The sequence below is a fragment of the Apium graveolens genome, unplaced genomic scaffold, assembly GCF_009905375.1.
Source record: "Apium graveolens cultivar Ventura unplaced genomic scaffold, ASM990537v1 ctg5894, whole genome shotgun sequence".
Lineage (NCBI taxonomy): Eukaryota > Viridiplantae > Streptophyta > Magnoliopsida > Apiales > Apiaceae > Apium > Apium graveolens.
In genome coordinates, this window is record NW_027419141.1 from 67,157 (window position 1) to 91,508 (window position 24,352).

A 24,352-nucleotide genomic window follows, 5' to 3' on the forward strand; every position below is an offset into this window, starting at 1 on the left:
ATTAGGCGGCAAAGAGCTGCTCGAAAGCTTGACGAACAAGCGAAAAAGCCTATCAATTCTTTTCTTTTTAGTTTAGGGTTTTTCCCTTACTAGTAAGGTAGGGCGCTATTCGATGAAGAAAACATACTTTAGTCAAGTGGTAAGGTAGTTCAGCTGGTTAGAGCAAAGGACTGAAAATATCCTTGAAGAAAACAGACTTTAGGAAGATGGTTCAGGTAGCTCAGCCGGTTAGAGCAAAGGACTGAAAATCCTTGTGTCAGTGGTTCGAATCCACTTCTAAGCGGGCGAAGGGTCCAAAGGCCGGGAGCGAGCCGGATTTCAAAATGAAAGTTAAAGAGTAAGCCAAAAAATGTGAGCGCTCCTGCACTATAGGCTTTTTTTGGCGTCGCCCTATCTTGCTGTAGGCAGATAAAAAAGCGGTTGATCGCTCAGATTGGTTCTTGCGTCCCTGCGCCCAAAAGGACGGGCGAGTTCGGTTTGAGTGTTCATCGATCGGGTGGATCTATATGCTCCGGGGTGGTGAGACGAGGTGTAGCGCAGTCTGGTCAGCGCATCTGTTTTGGGTACAGAGGGCCATAGGTTCGAATCCTGTCACCTTGATGTGACACGAAAGATCATCAAAAAGGATACAACCCCTTTCTCTTTATGATCTCCTAAAAAATAGGATACAATTATGCCAGTCGTAAAAAGTAATGCTGTTCTGCAGGAGCTACCAGTTCGTCCGGATATCTTATCGCAAGTATATGAATCACCTAATTTCATTTCCGGGTCCGTTTGTATCCCGGGTGAAATTATGGATCCTAATACTATATCAGCGCTATCGAAGTTCAATAAGTTTTTGCTTGTGCAGCGTTATGAATTCTTTAATGGAACTATACAACCAGATTACATACAATTGATGCAAGGAGAGTTGGACATGACTACTTCAATTTCTCCACTTTTATTCCCCGCGAAGCTCAGCTGGATGCTGAATCGGGAATACCAGAAGTGGTATATAGATTATGCGAAAGGTCTGGATACAGATGTACCATACCATGACTGGTATGTTAGTCAATTCGGTAGTTTCGTTCAATCTCCGTTTGAGCCCCTGTATTATCAACCGTTTTCAATTATTTGGTTTAGTATTATAGCAATTCTAGCTATCGGAATATTATGGCGTAACAATAGAAGGAAGTCTCGGGAGTCGTTTGGCACCTCGATGTTGACTCAGTAGTATGCTCCAACTGTACGTACAAACATCGAAAGTTTGTGTTCTATGATTTAGATGATAAATGCATCCAACATGTTTTGAAGACTACACGTGTATCATTATTGATTTTTGTATTCTCTGGACAATCACAAGAAAGTTTCTACGATTAAACAACAATACCATGATAAAATCTTACATAAGTTATCACCATTTCCCTCTATATATGACCTTTAAAAGTCATGGCCATACTTTAATACCCAGATATATTTATTTGATTTTCTAATTAGTAAAATATATATTATATTAATTATGTGTTAATTTGTATAAAAAAGCTATTAGAAGAAATAATGAATGGCTTCATCACGGTAATCTTTAAAGTCAATATTAGCAAATTGGCAATGATTACTAAAATCTAGCTCATAAAGAAGCAAAAGAAGCTTGACAAGTAAATAGTTATAATATCATTGATTGATCAAACCTTAATATAGCTCGTAAAGAAGCTCAAGAAGCTTGACAAGTAAATAGTTATAATATCATTGATTGATCGGCCTTCTAAATATTATAGAGCATCCATTTATTCGAGGCATATGTCTACAACTTCTGTGAAAAATTTGGCATTGGTGACTTGATGCAGCTAAATTTTGTGGCTTCATGCTCATAAATATAAGATTGAATAACATTAAAATCTTAATTTATTTAGAATTAAAAGATATTCAAGTTTTAATTAAACAACTTTGCAAACTTAGAGGACTATTCAATTTATTTCTAAAGAGATCAAAATAATATTGTATTGAGCCAATTAACAATTAGTCATTTACCCTTCCATTAGGGACACTTGTATAGTCCAGTTTCAAAAAAGCCCATATGTCCTTTTGGTGAACCACCAAATCATGAGTATGCATATATCTTAATAACCTAAAAATCATTGTTTCATTTTAAAAATATATTATCGATAAATATTCATATATTACTACATATTTAATATTTGTCCTTATCATTTTTGTAAAAAAAATGTGTCCCTTACTACTAAAATAATTTATTTTTTGATATACTATCGGTTACTATCCAAAATTGCATAATATTTAAAATTTTTTATTTTATATTGTTGTTAAGTTACATTGTACCAAACATCCAAAAAATAAGTATATTGTGCATTGTGCATTGTATTCAAATAATTTATTTTTAAATATATAAATACCTCTCATCAATTAAAATTGCATATTATTTAATAGAAAATATGTCTTTCATATTATTGTCTTAACAAAAAGTCCAACTATATTATATATAAATATATGTAAAAAATTGTACTTTATTTTTCCAGCTGTATATAGATTTCACAAATTAAATGAGCATTTATAAAATTTGTATTTCCTGGATGTTATCCTGTTGTAAACATACGTTATACTTTGAAATCAGTGGTAATGTTATTGACTTAATTTTTTTCATATCCCTCTATTCTACTATAAATACGTATAGAATCTATGTTCGTGCAAATCATACAGTGTCCTTTTTTTATGTAATCTTGTAAAGAATGATAGTAAGAAGACCTCTCATATAATGATAGTGTAAGAATATTTAAATTTGTTAACAAAAATGTGTTATAGTTTATCAAATCCATATAATTTGAGGATGTTCATGGTACATCATTATATTGAAATTAATTTTTTTAAGATGATGATATTTCATGAACTATCCTTAGATTATATAGATTTTGTGTTTTAGAGAAATAGAAATGCATATTAATTGAAGAAAATTAGTGATACAATTTTCTTTTATATTACTGGTTATTTATATTATTGAGGATTTGTGAATGCAATGAGTTGTTTCAATAATTTGGAAACTTGAGCTAATCTGATCCTTAACCATATGGGAGATGGGATTGCAAAGTCTTTTTACCATAATTTTTATTTTTCTGTTTATCAATTTTAATTGTGTATATTCATTGGTGAATATAATAGTGGGGTACAGGTGATACATCACTATATTGAAACTGTTAGATTTATGCTTCAAATATTGTCTAGTTAATTATATTTAATTATTAGATGTTTTAGATATTTAGCAATAGATTAATTATTAGATAAAAATATTATATTAGAATTGTTTAGTAGTGGGGTAGTGGAGTAAATTATGGAAATGTAATTTACCCATTAATTATTAGTGGTTAGTTTTGGTAGTAGTTAGTTTTAATATGTTTGTAAAGCCTATATAATGGCTAGTTTACCTTGAGTTTTATAATAAGTAAAAATAGCAGTACAAGTTCTCTGCAAACTGTAAGTGTCTTTTTTTCTCTAAGTTTTTCCAACAAAAATTCAAATATTTAAGTGATGATTTATCATACTTTAGTTTCTAATATAAATGTGTATCAATGGTAGAAAAATAATTACCTAATTTTGTTAATGTAGCTATTAGGTACTTTTATTTTAATCCATTTTTCATTTGATGAAGAGGTCTTTGGAAAATCATTTAATCTCCTTGTTGCCTATATGGTATGTGGTATCTCACATCCTAATTCCATTCTAATCCACTAATGTGTGTGTAAGGGGTTTTATAAATTTTCATTTGATATGTAAGGGTGGACTAGGGTAATGAGTTTTACTTATGATACTAAAAAAATAACTTTACAACATTCAAATGTGGTATAGGAGTGTTACAAACTACTATTTGAAAATGCTAGTTTATTATCACTACATGTCAAATGAGAATTTATCAAATCAATCATCCACTTGTCTAACATATTAGAATGAACTCGGGTGTCTAATACTAAATAACACTGGGAGCTGCAGGGGATTGAAATTTCTATTTCATGATGGTGATATTGTAAGTAAACTCGATAAATATAATGACTTGTAATTTAGAAATTCAGTTTAATTAAATTTATTTGATGGTCCTCTCTTAGTAAAATGAATAATGATACGATGAATACATGAGGTAACTCAAGGGGAAATTGGGATTGATTTTCAAGTGTTGTGATGGAACTAATGGAGAAGCAGCCTGCATAAACTACATGGGTTCACTCTTACTCTAACCTTTAGTGTAATCCGTGGAAGCGACCAACATCAATTTATACTTATGGTTTGTGTACAATATTCTCTTAAAAAATTGGTTGAAACATCAAAGAAGCACATATATGTGACGAAATGCATAAATTGTATAACATTATGTTTATAGATTCTTCACTTTGTTTAACAGCCTCGCGTATATTCCTTTTTGTTTTTCCTATGTTCCTTCTTGCTTTGAATTATCTCTGCATTTTCTAACGAGTCTGGATATGAAATTTAATAATAAAAATAAATACGAAATTGATGTGTTTCATTTAAGACTTTACAAATATGTAATAATGGTATGTCATCATTTACATGTATAATAATTTGATTTGTGAGAAGGGAATTGGACATCTGTAGTGTGACAATGTTTCTGTTTGTATAAATGAACGTGTTCGAAGTGGATTGGTACCTTAATCCATTTGTGGTTGGAGATTTGATGGACGTTTGCAGCTCTTCGCCTCCTCGTCAAAAATTAATTTCTTAATGTCTATATTCAATTGTAATTTACAATAATATTTTAGATCCTAATATGCTTGACCCCCGGGCCACAGCCAACGGTTAGAAACAAAGTGGTATGATGTAAGTACAGTTCTATTTAATTACAAGAGAAACCATAATGAATACTTCAAAATAGTTTGTCCAATAATCGTCTAAAAAGGAAAGCCAGCTAGAAAAATAATTGATGCCAAATTAATGTTGTTTGCTACAAAATAATGCTCTCTGACATACACCCTTTCCATTAAAGATAAATACCAGACAATGGGATGCTTCAAATCTTTTTGTGTTACTTGTTCTGCTTTTGGGGGTGATAGAGATGTTATAAACTATTTTTTGGTTTGCACCCATGATGGCATTTGGTCTAGTTGTATGATTCTCGCTTAGGGAGTGAGATATTCCGAGTTCAATTCTCAGAATTCCCTATTTTCATGACTATTTTAATTTTTTTTACTGCCCAGCTTATCACATAATGTTATAAGCCTATAAGTAGTTTTCCACTTTCATATGAGATGTAGCAGAATTAAAATTACTTCAAAGAAATTCTACTACAGTAATATTCCAATCAAACAAACATCGAAATATAGGAATTGTCTAACATAAGTACAGCAAAATCTAAGTAATATGAAAATTTAAGGTAAAAACAAAACCAGTTCACTTGAAAACAAAGCAATAACAACTACTTACTAAATCCCTTAAATTAAGCTGACTTGAAAAATAAGAATTATTTTTTATCTCGCTACCTTAAAGAAACTCTTACCTCAAAGGTTTTGATTGGTGTCTCTGTTTTAACCCCCTTTACGCACCAAGCACCCTTAGCACATGTTATGGTCACAATCATTTAGGATATTACAATATTGACATTGCCAGGCATCTGTCAATTGGACATGTTTTTCTTTCACTAGAGTAACATCAACTTCAGATAGCCCATTTTCTAATCTTTTGAGAAAGTTTGAAAAATATCTTCCAGTTACCTTTGTTAAATTTATAAGCTCGTTATGATTTTTTTTATTAAATTCTTCTGAGCTAGCCTCATCCCTAAAGTATTTTTGCAGCTTATTCTCTTCGTAGTCATGGAGCCTTTCCAAAGCCACCTCAGACTCACCTTGTGGTTAATCAATTTGTTTTTTTTTTCGTATATGCTTCTGGTGGCATAGAATATCCATAAATATAAGTCCATTTTAACACTCGCCTTCATTCAAAAATCTGCTCCCAAGCTTCCATAAAGAAGCTTGGGTGTTCTCACTGACAATATTTTTTCTCGAGTTTATGAAGTTTCTTATTTTATATCTCGCTTAGATCTACTAATGCTTTCTGTCTTGACTTTTCATTTACAACCAACCTTTCATAATAATGAGCATATCTCTTGATGTATTCATTGGTCCTGACCCTCTTGTTTCCCTTACCCTTGTCTCCATTACCCTTCTTCGAATTCGGGCTCGACTATGTCACCTATAAAAAAATAACAATGGAACAAGGATATCATGTTAACTCGTCTTATAGCATAAAAAGAATATATGAACATTCAGACTAATAGATACTAGTGTCAGTTTTCAGGGCTCGTTCCTTTCTTAAACACAAGAAACTCAAAAGCAAATTGGGAAGTATTCAGAAAATCAACAATCACAAGCTAACACCTTTGTCAAAGACTCATATTAGTAAATCAACAATGCAGGCAAAACTTTCACCTTTGTACTTGGTAAGGTACAAATTCTGTATATTGCAGATCCCGTCTTGGTGAGAGAAATTAATATAAGCAAAACATTAGACTTGGGAAAGCTGCTTACTTGCAGAAGGATAGGGGGCCTCTACTACGTAAAGGTCTGATTACAACAAATCAGGAAGTTTGGTCTCACCAGAGAAAAAACATTGCTCATAATCTTTTTGTAGACAAAGTCAACGTACTCCTTATTCATAAGCTTTAGTTCTATATTATCTATTGATTGACTAGTTGAGATTATATACCTTATGTAATAATTGGTCGCAGGACATGCTAAGCATAGTGTTAGTTTCCGGGAGCAAACTAATCAAATCTTTGGAGAATGTGGTAGGGGATAGTGGGAAAATTGCAGAGATAACAGGGGATGATTATGCGAGGGATTTCACATGCCATGTGTTTTCTACTATCATGTTTGGGGAAAACTATCCTATAAACACAGGCTTGTTTTTAAATGTAGAGCTCTTAAACAAGCCTCTGGTTCGCCAACCATACTCAATGGTCGTCCTTTCTACAGGCGAGGAACTCCATACTTGTTCTTTCAGACTAATAACAGTAATTCAGACTACCAATCACAAGTTACTCCGAAAGTTGTTGACAAATTTTTAGTCTGCCCTAAACCAGTTACATATCTGCTAACAGAATCACTTTAAACAAATATCCAAAATCACTAAATCACACATGGCCATAAAAGAATTCACAATTAAAACCACATGAAAGATTTGAAAACCACAACAACTAAACCAAAATCAACAATTAACAAAACAAATAAAGGCCTTTTGAGCAGCCAAAACAGAGTCAACCACCACAACTTTGACTTTACACAGATGTTCTGTATATGTTGACTATACACAAATACTAATTTGTGGCACTTTCAAAGAGAACATTAACAAAGTGACACATATATACAGTCCGAGAGACACACAAACAGTCAGAGGGAGAGTAAGAGAGAGAGAAAGAGAGAGAAAGAACACCTGTGTACTTAGCCTCGCCAGTTTCAGCCTTTGATTTGAGGTTTCAGCCATCGTTTGTAAACCCTAGCTGCGCCGTGAAAGAAAGAAGAGAAAGAGGGGAAACGATGTAATTGAAATTTTGGGGGTAAATAAAGTATATACCTAAAAACTAAGTCGGCTAATAATAGTTGAATTTAGCCGTGTCGTGCAATAAGACCTTGTTTGGTTGAAAAAAATGAATCAGAGTGTTCTCCCAGTTAAGCTTCTGTATAAAACCTCCTGTTATCAACCAAAATACAAACACTATCATCCACTTTACAAAAATTTACAAACATTTAATTAAATTTCAAATTTAAAAATTATAAATAAAGTAGCAATTGTTTTGATACAAATTTTATTAATAATAATGAATTACACCAAGTCATCATCATCACTAAATTCATCATTTTCCGTTCCATTTTCTTCGTCTTCATCTTCGGCTTCCTTATCATTTTTACTTTCTTCTTCATCATCATGATGTATCGAGTAGTCATTTTCAAACATCCTTAAATCAACAAAAAAATTTGAAGGATCACGAATAGTAACACTTTCGACATGGGAAGATGAAGCATTTGACACTTCATTTTGTAAAGCATCATCGATGATTTTGATATCTTCCTTGGTTGACACACTTTCATCAACTTATCGACTCTTTGTTGTTAGAACCGTGTACCATGATGATTTTGCATTTAAAATATTTGGTGCATAGTACACTTGATGAGCTTGGCTAGCCAACACAAACACGTCATCGACATTTAGTTTTGATTTGACATCCACGATAGTCATCCGATGTCTATCAACTTTGACATGTGTCGTATGATCAAACCAATGACACTTGAAGACAATCACTTGATGTCCATTATGATAGAAGAGTTTTAAAATTTCTTCCACCCTTCCGTAATAGTTTCTATAAGTTTTATTGTAAGAAGTCCCTACAATTATAATTGTTTAAAATTTTGATTAAAAGATAAAGAAAAAGTATGTTTCAAATATTATGAGTAAAAGTCTCACCGATGACAACTATACCAGAATTTGTTGAAGTGAGCTCCTTATCATTTGGGCAACTAAATTTGTAACCATTGAATTTGCACGCTTTATAAGACTCCACTTTAAACATCGGACCTCTTATTAGGTCTAGAAATTTCTTTTTGAGCTCTTCATCATCTTGTACCTAAAACATGTGTGACATGATACATAAATATAAGAATAAATTTAAAGATTGCATGAGAAATATATATAATATGTGTATAGGTGTTTATATATAAATCAAAACACATACCCTTCTTTCAAACCAATCTTTAAAATTTTCTTTTTGGTATTGTTCTTTTTCGGTGTCATTGAGAAGGGGGTAATGTTGTTGCACTAACTTCTGGAATCCACTACATTTTTTTGTTCAAAAATAAGAAAAAATAAGTTGTAAACTAAATTCTTAATTTTTGAAGTAAAGAGGGTTTAGAAAAATCTTACTGCAAGTACTTTCCAACTTCCGGTGAATTAATAAGAACATAGTATGCCACAAGTTCATGTTCATCACCATTCAAGATTCTATCTCTACTTTGTAGACTAGGATGTGTCATATATGTATAAACTTCTAACAATTCGACATCATGAAACTTTCGAGGTGCCTCATTCCGACGTAACTGACCATACACAACTTTTGAATTAAAAAATACTGAGCAAAAGTGTACACTTTCCTCCTCAATATAGTGTTGTGCCATGGAACCTTCTGCTCGAGCTTTGTTTCCAACTTTCAATTTCAGGTTATGCAAGTATCTCTCCACAAAATACATCCACCGCCCATTAGCCGGACCCCCCAACTTACACTCGGTAGCTAAATGGAGTGGCAAGTGCTCCATCGGATCAAAAAACCCTGGAATGAAGACAGTTTCAAGTTTTGACATTATTCTCACTATATTTGAGTATTTGAGTATTTGACGAGCATAAATCTTGAAAGAAGTTGCACAACTCAATAATAGGATCAGCTACATATTTCGGAAGTAAGTCACGACAAATGATAGGCAACAACTTTTGCATGAAGACGTGACAGTCATGTGCTTTCATCCCACGAATGCAATTTTTTTTCCAATTTACGCACCTTGATATATTTGAGGCATACCCATCTGGAGGTTGTAATTCTTCAATCCACTTGAACAGCTTATGAATTTGTTCTTTGGAAAGAGCGTATAACGCATGTGGTTCCGTACCATCATCTTGAATCCACAAATCACGATGCACACTTAATTCTTTACAATCTTTCCTCGCTTTTGTGTATTCTTTGGACTTCTTTCCATCATCAAGAATTGTGTAGATTATGTTGTCAAAGATATTTTTTCAGTGTGCATAATGTCAATGTTGTGACGAAGGCTAAGTGTCTCCCAATATGGAAGCTCAAAAAATGGAGAACTGTGAGTCCAATTATGTGTCACACCACAATCCCTTGGTTTTCTCTTTGTTGACTTTCCTGGAGAGGGGAATTGTATCTGCTCGCACATGGTCTTTGCAAAAGATCCTGAATGTTTAGCGCAGAATGTTCGGGTCTCAATAATTCCAAACCTTGTACTCCTTCTCAGGGGATCATCTGCTTCCAAAAAATACCGAGCACTGCCATAAAAAGTAGATTTACCACCATGTTTGAGTTGTTTAGCTTTTACCTCTCCCATGCAAACCGGACATGCCAACTTACCTAAAACATATGTAAAAAACTCAATAAATAAACATATGTGAAATTATATAAAATATGTGCACATATGTGTGTTTATAAAATAAAACACGTACCCTTAGTGGACCACCCACTCAGCATGGCAAGTGCAGGAAAGTCACTAATTGTCTATAAAAGTGCAGCCTTCATCATAAATTTGTACGTGAATATATGTCATATGTTTCCACCCCGGTATGCCACAATAATTTCAACTCATCAATTAGCGGTCTAAGATAAACATGTAAGTCTTTTGTAGGATCCATTGGTCCGGGAATAAGAAGAGGCATGAACATGTATGGAGCCTTAGTACACATAGAGGGGGGAAGATTATACACAACAATCACCACAGGCCATACAGTATACTCCTTGGCATGAGCATCGTGAAAGGGATCAAATCCATTAGTACATAGTCCGAGTCTAACATTTCTAATCTCTTTGAAAATCATGTAAATCTACGATCAAATTGTTTCCATTCATCTCCATCTGTTGGGTGACTTAATTGACCTTCAACAACAACTCTATCATGATGCCATCTCATACATTTTGCAGTTTTCTCAGCCATGAATAAACGCTGCAATCTCGTGGTAATAGGAAAATAACGCAAGATCTTACGCGAGATCTTCTGTTTTTTAGGATCCTTTTGCACTTTGTAACGGTCTCTTTTGCATATATCACACTTGGTCTTCTCACTGTGTTCTTTGTAGAATAACATGCAATCATTCTCACAAGCATCAATCTTTTCATACTCCATGTTCAATCCTCTAATCATCTTTCGTACAGTGTAGTACTTCTCAGGCAACTTATGATCATTAGGGAATACTAATCCAATGAGGTGTAGCAAGTCATCAAAACCATTATTACTACAATTATGCCTATTTTTCCAACGAAGCAACTCCATTACAAACTCCAATGTTGTAAAATTGGCATTATTTGGATATATTGGTTCGGAAGCGGTATTTACCATCTCGTTAAATTCTTTTGCTTTTGCATTCGGTTCTTCATCAAAATCTTCACAATCCTCAAAATCATCATCATGTGCATCATACATATCATTATCTCTGTAGCTAGTATTGCCAAAACTCGTTCCAACATCATTGCGCAACACATCTTTTTCCCCATGACAATCCCATCTAGTATACCATTACATAATACAATGTCGATACAAATCAACTTTCACGGTACTAGGATATTTAGTACTCATTACCACAATTTTTGCACCGACATCTTATAAGACCGTTGTCTTCGGGATCAAGATTTTCAATAGTAAATTTAATGAAATTATCCACACCATTTTTGTAATCTTCCGTTAAATATTTTGCCTCATTAAATCGATGACGACCAATCCAACTACGATCGGATGTCATCTACAAAATGATCAATAAAAATAAATTACCAATTTAATTATGGAAACTAAGATTATCTCATTATTAAATACCATATTAGTCACCAAAAAATAAACAAATAATAATCACATTATTCTTGAAAAAAAATTTAATCTACTCAAATTTATAAAGATTATCACAATTAAACTATTTAAAACAAAAATCTGTAAAAGAATTACACTTACTTGATGATTTGAGATGCTCACATGAAGAAGTAATTTTTAGTATAAAACCAAAAAAAGTAGTGAAATGGGGAGAAAGTATGGAGGGAGAAACAATGGAGAAAACGGCTACTGGAATGGAGAAAGGGGTAGGGTTTCCGAAATGAGCACGGGTTAATTCAACCAGAAATAGTCGAATTTAGTACGGGTCAATTCCACCAGAAGCGGTCGAATTTAGTAACGCCCTAAAAGCAGTCGAATTTATATTTATGCTACTAGTTATAGTTGTATTTATTTACATTCAACCGCAGCTGGTCGAATATAGTAAGATTTAATTCCACCAGACACGGTTGAATTTAGTATGTCAATAAATGCTTCCCACTATAGTCGAATTTAGGAATATTCAACCGCCTACGGTCGAATTTATCTCCGTTCTACCAAGGTCAGTTGAATTTATATAAATTCAACTACCTTAGGTCGAAAATATAATATTCAACCGCCTACGGTCGAATTTATCTCCGTTCCACCAAGGTCAGTTGAATTTATATTATTTCGACTGTTGTTGGTCGAAAATAGCAGAAATTATTCAAATTTTTTTTAGAGGGAAATTCCCTGCCCACTGAAAATTTTAAATTAAAGGGCGGCAATTTTTCCCGCCGATCCCACTTATTAAATTCGACCAAATTCAGTCGTGCTAAATTCGACCGAAAAGAGAAGTTAGTCGAAAATAACCGTAAATTCGACCGGGTTATTTCGACTGCCGCTAAATTCGACCAAATGTTGGTCGAATTTAGCCGCACCTACAAAATTCGACCGAATATAGTAGAATTTACGTGCAGTCAAATTTAATTTGTTGAAAATACCCTAATTCTCTTGTAGTGATATTTTGAAGACTACACGTATATCATTATAGATTTTTGTATTCTGTGGACAATCACAAGAAAGTTTATGTGATTTAACAACAATGCCATCATAAAATCTTACATAAGTTATCACTATTTCCCTATATATATGACCATTAAAAAACATGGCCACACTTTAATACTCAGATATATTTATTTGATTTTCTAATTAGTAAAATATATGTTATATTAATTATGTGTTAAGTTTTATAAAAAAGCTAATAGAAGAAATAATGAAAGGCTTTATCAGGGTAATCTTTAAAGTAAATAATAGCAAATTGGCAATGACTACTAAAATCTAGCTCATAAAGAAGCCAAAGAAGCTTGAGAAGTAAATAGTTATAATATCATTGATTGATCAAACCTTAATATAGCTCGTAAAAAAGCTAAAGAAGCTTGACAAGTAAATATTTATAATATCATTAATTGATCGGCCTTCAAAATGTTATAGATCATCCATTTATTCAAGGCATGTGTCTACACCTTCTGTAAAAAATTTGGCATTGGTGAGTTGATGCAGTTAAATTTTGTGGCTTCACGCTCATAAATATAAGATTAAATAACATTCAAATCTTAATTTATTGAGAATTAAAAGATATTCAAGTTTTAATTAAACAACTTTGCAAACTTGAAGGACTATTCAATTTATTTCTAAAGAGATTAAAATAATATTTTATTGTGCCAATTAACAATTAGTCAATTACCCTTTCATTAGGGACACTTGTATAGTCCAGTTTCAAAATAACTCATGTGTCCTTTTGGTGAACCACCAACAAATCATGGGTATGCATATATGTTAATAATCTAAAAATCATTATTTCACTTTAAAAATATATTATGGATAAATATACATATTCATATATTACTACTTATTTAATATTTGTCCTTATCCTTTTTGTAAAAAAATGTGCCCCTTACTCCTAAAATAATTGATTTTTGGATATACTATCTCTTACTATCCAAAATTACATAATATTTAAAAATGTTTGGTTTATATTGTAGTTAAGCTACATTGTACATAACATTAAAAAAATTATATTGTGCATTGTGCATTGTATTCAAATAATTTTTTTTAAATATGTAAATACCTCTCATCAATTAAAATTGCATATTTTTAATAAAAAATGTGTCTTTCATATTATGGTCATAACAAAAATTGTTGTGAATAAGTGAATACAGTTCAATCAAACTTGTTAGAGTTTAATGAAATAACTGGGAAAATACACAATGTATGCTAAGTGTTAACTTTTATTATATGAGTGCTAAGTACATATATATGAAAAGCATAAACAGAAACAAATGACTTAGCTACATACAAACTAGAAGAACATGGCAACTAACTTCCTATTATAACTCATTATTCAAACGTAACTGATAAACACCTAAAAAGACTCCAGGAATACATTGACTATGTCCAACACATAGACTCCACATTTTCACATCAACCCAACCAACAAGGACAAACAAATAGCGAAGCCCACAAACTCAGATTAAAGCCCAACAAAAAAGTCCAACTATATTATATATAAATATATGTAAAAAATTGTACTTTTCCAGCTGTATACAGATATCATAAATTAAATGAGTATTTATGAAATTTGTATTTGGTGGATGTCATCCAGCTGTAAACATATGTTATACTTTGAAATCATTGGTAATATTATTGACTTATTTTTTCATATCCCTGTATTCTACTATAAATACCTGCATAATCTATGTTCCTCATATACAAATTACAAATCAAAGAGTGTCTTGTTTATACATTCTTGTATAGAATGATAGTAAAAGGACCTCTCATATAATGATAATGTAAAAATATTCAAATTTGTAAACAAAAATTTGTTATAGTTTATCAAATCCATATAATTTGAGGATGTTCATGGTACATCATTATATTGAAATTAATTTTTTAAGATGATGATGTTTCATGAACAATCCTTAGATTATATATATTTCGTTTGTTAACAGTTGTATTCATAGAAATAGAAATGCATATTAATTGAAGAAAATTAGTGATATAATTTTTTTTATATTACTGGTTAGTTATATTATCCAGGATTTGTGAATGCAATGAGTTGTTTCAATAATTTGGAAACTTGATCTAATATGATCCTTAACCATATGGGAGATGGGATTGCAAAGTCTTTTTGCCATAATTTTTAATTTTCTGTTTATCAATTTTAATCATGTATGTTTATATTCATAGGTGAATATAATATTGGGGTACCGGTGATACATGAGTATATCAAAATTCAAATATTTAATTGATAATTTATCATACTTTAGTTTCTAATATCAATATGCATCAATGGGAGAAAAATAATTAGCTAATTTTGTTAATGTGGCTATTAAGTACTTTGGTCACAATCAATTTTTCATTTGATGAAGAGGTCTTTGGAAAATCATCTAATCTCCTTGTTGACTCTATGTCATCTGGTATCTCACACCCGTAATTCCATTCTAATCCGCTAATGTGTGTGTAATGAGTTTTATAAATTTTCATTTGACATGTAATGGTGGACTACCTCACAATGAGTTTTACTTATGATACTAAAAAATATAGCTTGACAACATTCAAATGACGTATAGGAGTGTTACAAACTACTATTTGAAAATGCTAGTTTATTATGACTACATTTCAAATGAGAATTTCCCAAATCAATTATCCAAGCTTCAACATATTAGAATGAACTCGCGTGTTTGATACTAAATAACACTAGCAGCTGCAGGGGATTCAAGTTTCTACTTCATGATGGTGATATGCCTCTAAGTAAACCCCATAAATATAATCCCTTATAATTTAGAAATTCAGTTTAATTCAATTCTTTTGATAGTCCTCTCTTAGTAAAATAAATAATGATACAATGAATAGAGGAGGTAACTCAAAGGAAAACTGGGATTGATTTGCAAGTGTTGTGATGGAACTAATATAGAAGCAGTCTACATAAACTACACGCGTTCACTCTTGCTCTAGCCTTTAGTGTAATCCATGGAAGCCACCAAGATCAATTTATACTTATGGTGTTGGAACATCAAAAAAGCACATATATGTGACCGACTGCATAAATTGTATAATATTATGTTTATAGATTCTTCACTTTGTTTAACAACATCCTGTGTATTCCTTTTTGTTTTTTCTTATATTCCTTTCTGCTTTGAATTATGTCTACATTTTCTAGTAAGTTTGGATATGAAATTTAATAATAAAAAAGAATAAGAATTTGATGGATTTCATTTAAGAATTTACAAATATGTAATAATGGTATGTCCCCATTTCCATGTATAATAATTTGAATTGTGAGCAGGGAATTGGACATCTGTAGTGTGTAGATGTTTCTATTTGTATTAAATGAAAGTGTTCGAAGTGGATTGGTAGCTTAGTCATTTTATAATTAAATAACAGCGTTCAAATACCCGAATCTGACTTTAAAATAATTTAATAATAGTTATCGTGCCTTGAAAATAATTTAAAATAATATTTTAAAACTCAAAACTATTTTTCAAAATTTTTAAATCAAAATTAATAAATAAATCTAATTAAAAATCAATTAAAATTATTTATTAATTAAATAGATCAATTAATCAATTAATTTTTGAATTAATTGATCAATTAAATAATTAATTATCCACTAAAATTAATTATTTAATTAATTCAAATTTTTTTTTGAATTAAAAATAATTTTCGTAATTAAAATAATGATTTTTGGAATTTTTAAATTATTAAAAACAATTTTCTGAAAATAAATATAGACATAATATCATTTTTATAATTTTTATAAATAGAAATCCATTTTTTATAAGTTTTTAAAACAGGGTTTATAAAAGTTTGCCACCTTCTTCCTCGGTCGCCGGCGGCAGCCATTGCCGGCCGACCTCAAGCTCGAAAATCTGTCCAGAATTCCCTCAAAAGATGCAGATTAAAAGCAGCGTAGAGCAGGAACATCATCGTGGTTTCTTAGGTCGTAAACGATACCCGAGTCGGCCGGAAAACCGACTGGAATTCACGTCGCCGGTGATGTCAGATTTTCTGACGACTTTCAGTCGACATCCAATAGACAAAATTTTAGCATGGTTTGATTGCTGGTGAGACGATCTACATCTCTATAGTCTGCAAACATGCCCAGATTTAACGGGTTTAAAAATCCGGCCAAAACATGAATTTTCCGATTAATTTTTTCTAGAACACCAAGAACATTCAAACTCGAAGATCAAACCAACTTTTCTACATGTTAATGAACTCACTACAAGGAAAACAAGCTTCAACAACGGTTTATGTCCGTTGGCTGATACCCTATTTTTCCGTTGACTATTGAGCCGCCGTCTGTTAGTTGGATCAGACAACGGCTAAAAAACATTGTCTGAGATTATACAGACAATGATTATGGATTAAGCCCGTTGTATTACATCCAGAAAAGACAACGTTTTTTGCTTGTTTTCGTCGTAACAAGCGACATTACTCAAGTGTTCTCACAAACTCAGAAAACCGTTGTGTAAGGTATAACATTAAAACCAATCCTACAACACTTATTGTTGTATAAACGTTGTTGTGTATTCAGATAGACAACAAAAATGAAATTGAGCTCGTAGAACTCTTGTAATAAATTTCTACACACAACAGTTTTGGATTTTAATGTATGGCATGATCAGATACATATAACTGTTTATTTGTCCAAATGTATTGCATGAATACCTTTGATACAATATCTTAATATTATATAGACAATGGTTTACTAGTGTTGTGAGAGTTAATTTTGCACCAAAGTTTTGTGTTCGAAAGCATTGTTTTAGTATTAAAGACATGATATTTTAATGAAGCTTGGTTCTTAAAAGCGTTATCTTACACAAAATATAACAAGTAATCAAATGAAATTAACTTTGCAAATCTAAACAAAAGTTCTAAAGTTAATCCGTGATCGAAAATCACAACAACATAGTTATACAAAAGCTAAAAGCATATTGATATCACTGCTTTCATGAGTCTAAGATTTCTACTACAAATTAAAAAAAATATAGAGTCTACAAGGATTTGATGTTGGCTACTCAGAGCTCACTTGGCCTTTTCAGCTTCTCTTCACGTCTTCCGCAAGAGCTATGTTGTCCTTGCAATATCATTACAGCATGTGATAGGCAATTTCCCAATCTGGAGAAAATAAACAATCTTCAAAATAAATCGACAACCACTCTTAAGTTAATATTCTTTTCCTTCCTGCATTATAAGAAAAACAAAGAACTGGATCTCTTAATATAAAGTGAAATCAAACCAAGACATAATAGAAAATAAACAAATGCCCATAGTGTCACCTGGCTCACTTCTATGAAGAGACTGTCAATGTCCTGCTTTCTAAAGATACCACCTCTCCTCGTAGTTGATCTTGGTGAAGATTGCACTGCAAGGAAAACTGGCTCAGACAAGTGTTTCAACCCGTTATCTGATACCTTAAAATTTCGTTGTCTATTGAGCCGCCGTCTCTTACATGGATCAAACAACGAGAAAAAACAGTTGTGTGAGTCATCTCACACAACGATCAGCCATCAACCCCCGTTATATTACAACCAGGAAAAACAACGTCTTTCCATACATTCTGTTGTAAGAAGAATAATTAGACATCTGTTAAAAAAACATTGTGTATATGGTCACTAACAGTTTAAGAATAGAACATAACACACAACCCTTATTCTGATATATATATTGTCCTTCACGTTAACAAATAATACAAACGATAACAACCGTTCTTTTACAATCAGAACAAACAACGGCGAGCACATAAGAAAATGTTGTTGGAATGTGGGTATATACAACGATTTACTTGAAATAGACCGTTGTTAGGTTTGTAGTTATTCAAGTAAGAGACAGTTTCCTTCTATTAATATATCTTATTTGTTGACATTAAACAATGGTTTGGTAAGTTAAAATCATTGTTTTTTTTACACACAATGGTTTGACAATAATTATACACTTGTAAAATATATATCTCTTTGACAATACTTTACTAAATATTTCATACAAATATATGAAATGTTTTATATAAAAATATATACGGAACTATATAGAGTTTACTGTGATTTTCTTAAATAAAAGAATACATTTTTCTGTAAATAATTTCCTCCCATCTACAAAGTCCCATTGCGGCAAGAATGTTTGTGCTTGAGCTATTTCATTTAGTAGGTCTTGAGCATAATATCAAATTATGAGGAGATCTTTTGTCCTGGTGTTCCATGTGGAACTAGCAGAAAGTTTTCTGATTTCACATCCCCATGCACAATCTACACAAATAGGAGCTTACCTTAGTATATTAAATGTGATCAATAACTTTATCTAGGGAAGTTATATACAACTTCATATGTTGGGCTGAATCAGTAATAAAAAAACACGAAGACACACCTAAGTCTCTTTCAAAATGGAAATGCAATTATACATACATCAAAACTGCTTATTGCAGAATAAATGATCCATGAGAGTAGGTAGAAGTCATACATTATTTCTTTGATACACTTCACAATTGGAGACTTTCTATGTGGTTTTAGATTGAACAACATTTCTGCTGCTGCAACCACATGGACAGTGGAACCTTCAAAAAGAAAGTATCATCAGTCTCTAATAATTTAGAAGAAGGGCAGCGGCAATATGATGCAAAAAGTAACAAATCGACCTTTGTTTCGCACAAGAAAATCCTCAATCAATTTGATTAACAATTTTTCACGTAGAGTGCTGCAGAAAAATAATACAATTATTTAGTATAGAACTTGTGAAACAAAGCATATAATAATAGTGTATCAATATAAGGGGGTAAAATAGAAAAGGACCTTATTGGAGATGCCAATGCAGTACAGACATATTCTTCTAAAACCAAGCTATCCAATCTGCCAAGAAACCATACCTATCAAAAAGTATATTATTTTTAATATCAAAAGCAAAAGATAAGATAAGATAATATGACTCTACAAAAGCTATTAGATTAAAAATCACTAGGATGTTAAATTGTTGGCCTAAGTACAAGATAACTCAGATTAAGGAATGGAAAACTCAGCCACCTTTGCCTGGGAATTATCCCATTTTCTAGCCGTTGTATCCACCAAGTTTTTAGTATTCGAGTCTCTATTAGCAGTTTTTTCTTGCATCTTCTTTTTAGAGAGAAGCATCTTAACCGTCATAGACATTAGTGCTTCATCGTCTAATTTGGTAGAAGAATCATACAACTTCATATATAACCTGTCTGAGAAGAACATAAAAGCTAATAGATAAAAACAACAGATGCTTGTAATATATTTTCATATGAAAGAAATGGAAAATCATTATTTCATAGTAAAATCCATTGTAATACTAAAAATTGAGCAACCTGTGTATTCACACACTAACAACTGAAAGAAATGGTTGAAAGGCTTTCATAGCCCAGCAAGTGTGTATACCATAAAAGAACATTACACAACTATGGTGGCGTCATTGCTTGCTCTGTATTTGTGATTATTTGGACACTTGACAATTTGTAAGTAGCATAGGACAGTTGCCCAGTTTGTAAGTAGGCATAAATTTGATGAATTTGTTTATAAACTACATTACCAAGAACATCCTCACCAACTACACAGGTGCACAAATGCTTTATAAAGGAGACTTTTACTTGTTCATTCAACATGATTGATTGAAAAGAAAAATAAAGACAATTGACTAAATACTGCTAAACAATATAAGAAAATCACCTAATGATTCCAGTAGCTGATTTATGAAAATATGAGCATGGATCTAGTGGCTCTTGACATCTCAATGATTCAACAAATGTATGAAGAGTTAGTTTCCCTAACTGCTAGAACCGCTTGACTTGTGTTTTTGTTCCAATTTTCAAGTCTAACCAGAGATGACTCGACTAAGAAATAGCCAGACGTTATACAAACACATAAACGTAACTAACAACAAAATTTCAGATCCCATGAGAGAAAGGTAAAGGGAATACACAATTACAAAAAATAAAATGAAACATACAAACATATAAATCAATTTACACAGAAAGGTAATGGATACTATACCTTATAATTGAACCCCAAGAAATATTGTAAGCCGTAGTTGCTTGAACCCAAATATATTTTTCCAAATTACTAAAACCTAAAATCCCTTTAACTAAACTCCTGAAATCTAATTGAACAAGAACTTTTTGAATCAAAATTTGTTTCAAACCCTAATTGAAACTAGTAAGAGAGAGAGAGGAGAAGCTCACAGGTGGGTGTGTATATATATAGTGAGAGATTGAGAGAAGGCGGGATGTTTTCCCCAAATTTGTAAAGGGGGAAATGAAAATGATTGAAGGGGGAATGAAAACGGGAGCGGGAGACAAAATTAAAAGAAATGGGAAACAAAATATTAAGATTGGTGGGATACAAAGTTTTAATTGTGTTTTTTATGAATATTCTTAATTTAATATTATAAACATATTTTTTTAATTTTGAAATAAATTTTTTCACATCAATATTATTTTTTTCATAATATTTGATTGTCGAAATAATATTTTATAAAATTCTGGAAAGAATTCCGTTTAAGAAAATAATATTTTTACTGGATTTTTGTTAAAAAATTGTAGAAGTTAAATTTTTATTTTTTAATTATTCATGAACATCACTAATATAAGTATGCATTGGCATTATAGACTTACATAATCTAAAGAATTATTTTATAGATGTATATTTGTTATTTGTCACATTAGATCACCTAAACCCTAATTTTAATTTTAATTTTTGGAAAGATAAACCATTGTCTACTGAACCAACTTTTAAATATTTAAAATTCTAATTTTCTTGTTAATTTTACTTTTACCGGATTTTCCTTATAATGTCATGCAAGAAAAGTTTAATTTTTTTATAATTTTTTCACATGACTAAAATCTATATAATTTAGCATCCGTACAGTTGAATCATCTAAAAAATAAATTTTTAAAAAAATATTTTGTAATTCGGGAATGAATCTCGTTTAAGGTGGTAGTACAAGTGTTTTATATTAAAAATACTTGTATAAGGTAGATTAATACAACGTGCTTTTTCGAAAAACACTTGTTTGAATTGAACAATTAACAATGTAAATTTGAAGTGTAATTATTACGTATATTTGTAGGTTAGCACACATATGATACGCCGAATAATATTATAACGAGTTATATCTAAAAAGTAGCACTATTAACATTCGTATATAATGTCAACTAAATCCGGATATCGTTACTATGACTTATATCTGTAAGTTAATATATAGATTATGTGTTGCTTTATGTTGTTATGAGTAATATTCGTAAGTTAACGCCATTAACGTCTGTAGGAAGTCTACAAAACCAACAAATAGATATTATGAGTTATATTTTTAACTTAATCTACACGTTATGTCCTCATCAATATGATAATCTAGTTAACGCTATTAATATTCGCGTAACGTCTAATCCGAATAGGTAAAAGAATTCAAAAAATCTATGAAAAAGATGATTTCAAATCTTAATAAACACAAATTAATTTGGTATAAGTTATTGGTTACTCGTATAAATTAATAAACGGTGGCATATAATTATTCCAAAAAAAAATTAAAAACTAGTAAAAGTATAGACAACGGTTTTTTCTAAAATCATGTTGTAGTAAGTTACTTTACATAAGTGTTTTTTAGGAAATACCGTTGCTGGAATTCTACAACGGTTTTTTCTTTAAGATTGTTGTAGTATTATAAATTTTATAACAGATTATAAATATCGATAATGGTTGTCTGAATGTTACAAGTGTTTTATTTTAAAAATACTTGTATAAGGTAGATTAATACAACGTGCTTTTTCGAAAAACACTTGTTTGAATTGAACAATTAACAATGTAAATTTGAAGTGTAATTATTAGGTATATTTGTAGGTTAGCACACATATGATACGCCGAATAATATTATAACGAGTTATATCTGAAAAGTAGCACTATTAACATTCGTATATAATGTCAACTAAATCTGGATATCGTTACTATGACTTATATCTGTAAGTTAATATATAGATTATGTGGTGCTTTATGTTGTTATGAGTAATATTCGTAAGTTAACGCCATTAACGTCTGTAGGAAGTCTACAAAACCAACAAATAGATTATCAATGTGATAATCTAGTTGACGCTATTAATATTCGCGTAACGTCTAATCCGAATAGGTAAAAGAATTCAAAAAATCTATGAAAAAGATGATTTCAAATCTTAATAAACACAAATTAATTTGGTGTAAGTTATTGGTTACTCGTATAAATTAATAAACGGTGGCATATAATTATTCCGAAAAAAAATTAAAAACTAGTAAAAGTATAGACAACGGTTTTTTCTAAAATCATGTTGTGGTAAGTTACTTTACATAAGTGTTTTTTAGGAAATACCGTTGTTGGAATTCTACAACGGTTTTTTCTTTAAGATTGTTGTAGTATTATAAATTTTACAACAGATTATAAATATCGATAACGGTTGTCTGAATGTTACAAGTGTTTTATTTTAAAAATACTTGTATAAGGTAGATTAATACAACGTGCTTTTTCGAAAAACACTTGTTTGAATTGAACAATTAACAATGTAAATTTGAAGTGTAATTATTAGGTATATTTGTAGGTTAGCACATATATGATACGCCGAATAATATTATAACAAGTTATATCTGAAAAGTAGCACTATTAATATTCGTAGATAATGTCAACTAAATCCTAATATCGTTATTATGACTTATATCTGTAAGTTAGTATATAGATTATGTGTTGCTTTATGTTATTACGAGTAATATTCATAAATTAACACTATTAACGTCCGTACAAAGTCAACAAAACCAATAAATAGATATTATGAGTTACATTTTTAACTTAATCTACACGTTATGTCCTCATCAATGTGATTATCTGTTGACGCTATTAATATTTGTGTAACGTCTAATACTAATAGGTAAAAGAATTCAAAATTCTATGAAAAAGGTGATTTCAAATCTTAATAAACACAAATTAATTTGGTGTAAGTTATTGGTTACTCATATAAATTAATAAACGGTGGCATATAATTATTCCAAAAAAAAATTAAAAACTAGTAAAAGTATAGACAACAGTTTTTTCTAAAATCATGTTGTGGTAAATTACTTTACATAAGTGTTTTTTAGGAAATACCGTTGTTGGATTTCTACAACAGTTTTTTCTTTAAGATTGTTGTAGTATTATAATTTTACAACAGATTATAAATATCGATAACGGTTGTCTGACTGTTACAAGTGTTTTATTTTAAAAATACTTGTATAAGGTAGATTAATATAACGTGCTTTTTCGAAAAACACTTGTTTGAATTGAACAATTAACAATGTAAATTTGAAGTGTAATTATTAGGTATATTTGTAGGTTAGTACACATATGATACGCCGAATAATATTATAACGAGTTATATCTGAAAAGTAGCACTATTAACATTCCTATATAATGTCAACTAAATCCTAATATCGTTATTATAACTTACATCTATAAGTTAGTATATAAATTATGTGTTGTTTTATGTTATTATGAGTAATATTCGTAAGTTAACGCTATTAACGTTCGTACAAAGTCTGCAAAACCAACAAATAGATATTATGAGTTACATTCTTAATCTACACGTTATGTCCTCATCAGTGTGATTATCTGTTGACGCTATTAATAATCGTGTAATGTCTAATAGTAATAGGTAAATGAATTCAAAAATCTATGAAAAAGATGATTTTAAATCTTAATAAACATAAATTAATTTGGTGTAAGTTATTGGTTACTCGTATAAATTAATTAACGAT

The 24,352-nt window shown here is 31.0% G+C and overlaps 2 non-coding genes across 2 annotated transcripts; both read left to right on the forward strand.

The window, feature by feature from the left end:
* The first annotated feature begins 209 nt into the window (after positions 1–209).
* TRNAF-GAA (transfer RNA phenylalanine (anticodon GAA)) lies at positions 210–283 on the forward strand. The gene has a single exon. It is a non-coding gene; the product is annotated as a tRNA-Phe (tRNA).
* Positions 284–525: 242 nt separating this feature from the next.
* On the forward strand, positions 526–600 carry TRNAP-UGG (transfer RNA proline (anticodon UGG)). Its single transcript has one exon. It is a non-coding gene; the product is annotated as a tRNA-Pro (tRNA).
* The last annotated feature ends 23,752 nt before the right edge of the window (positions 601–24,352 follow it).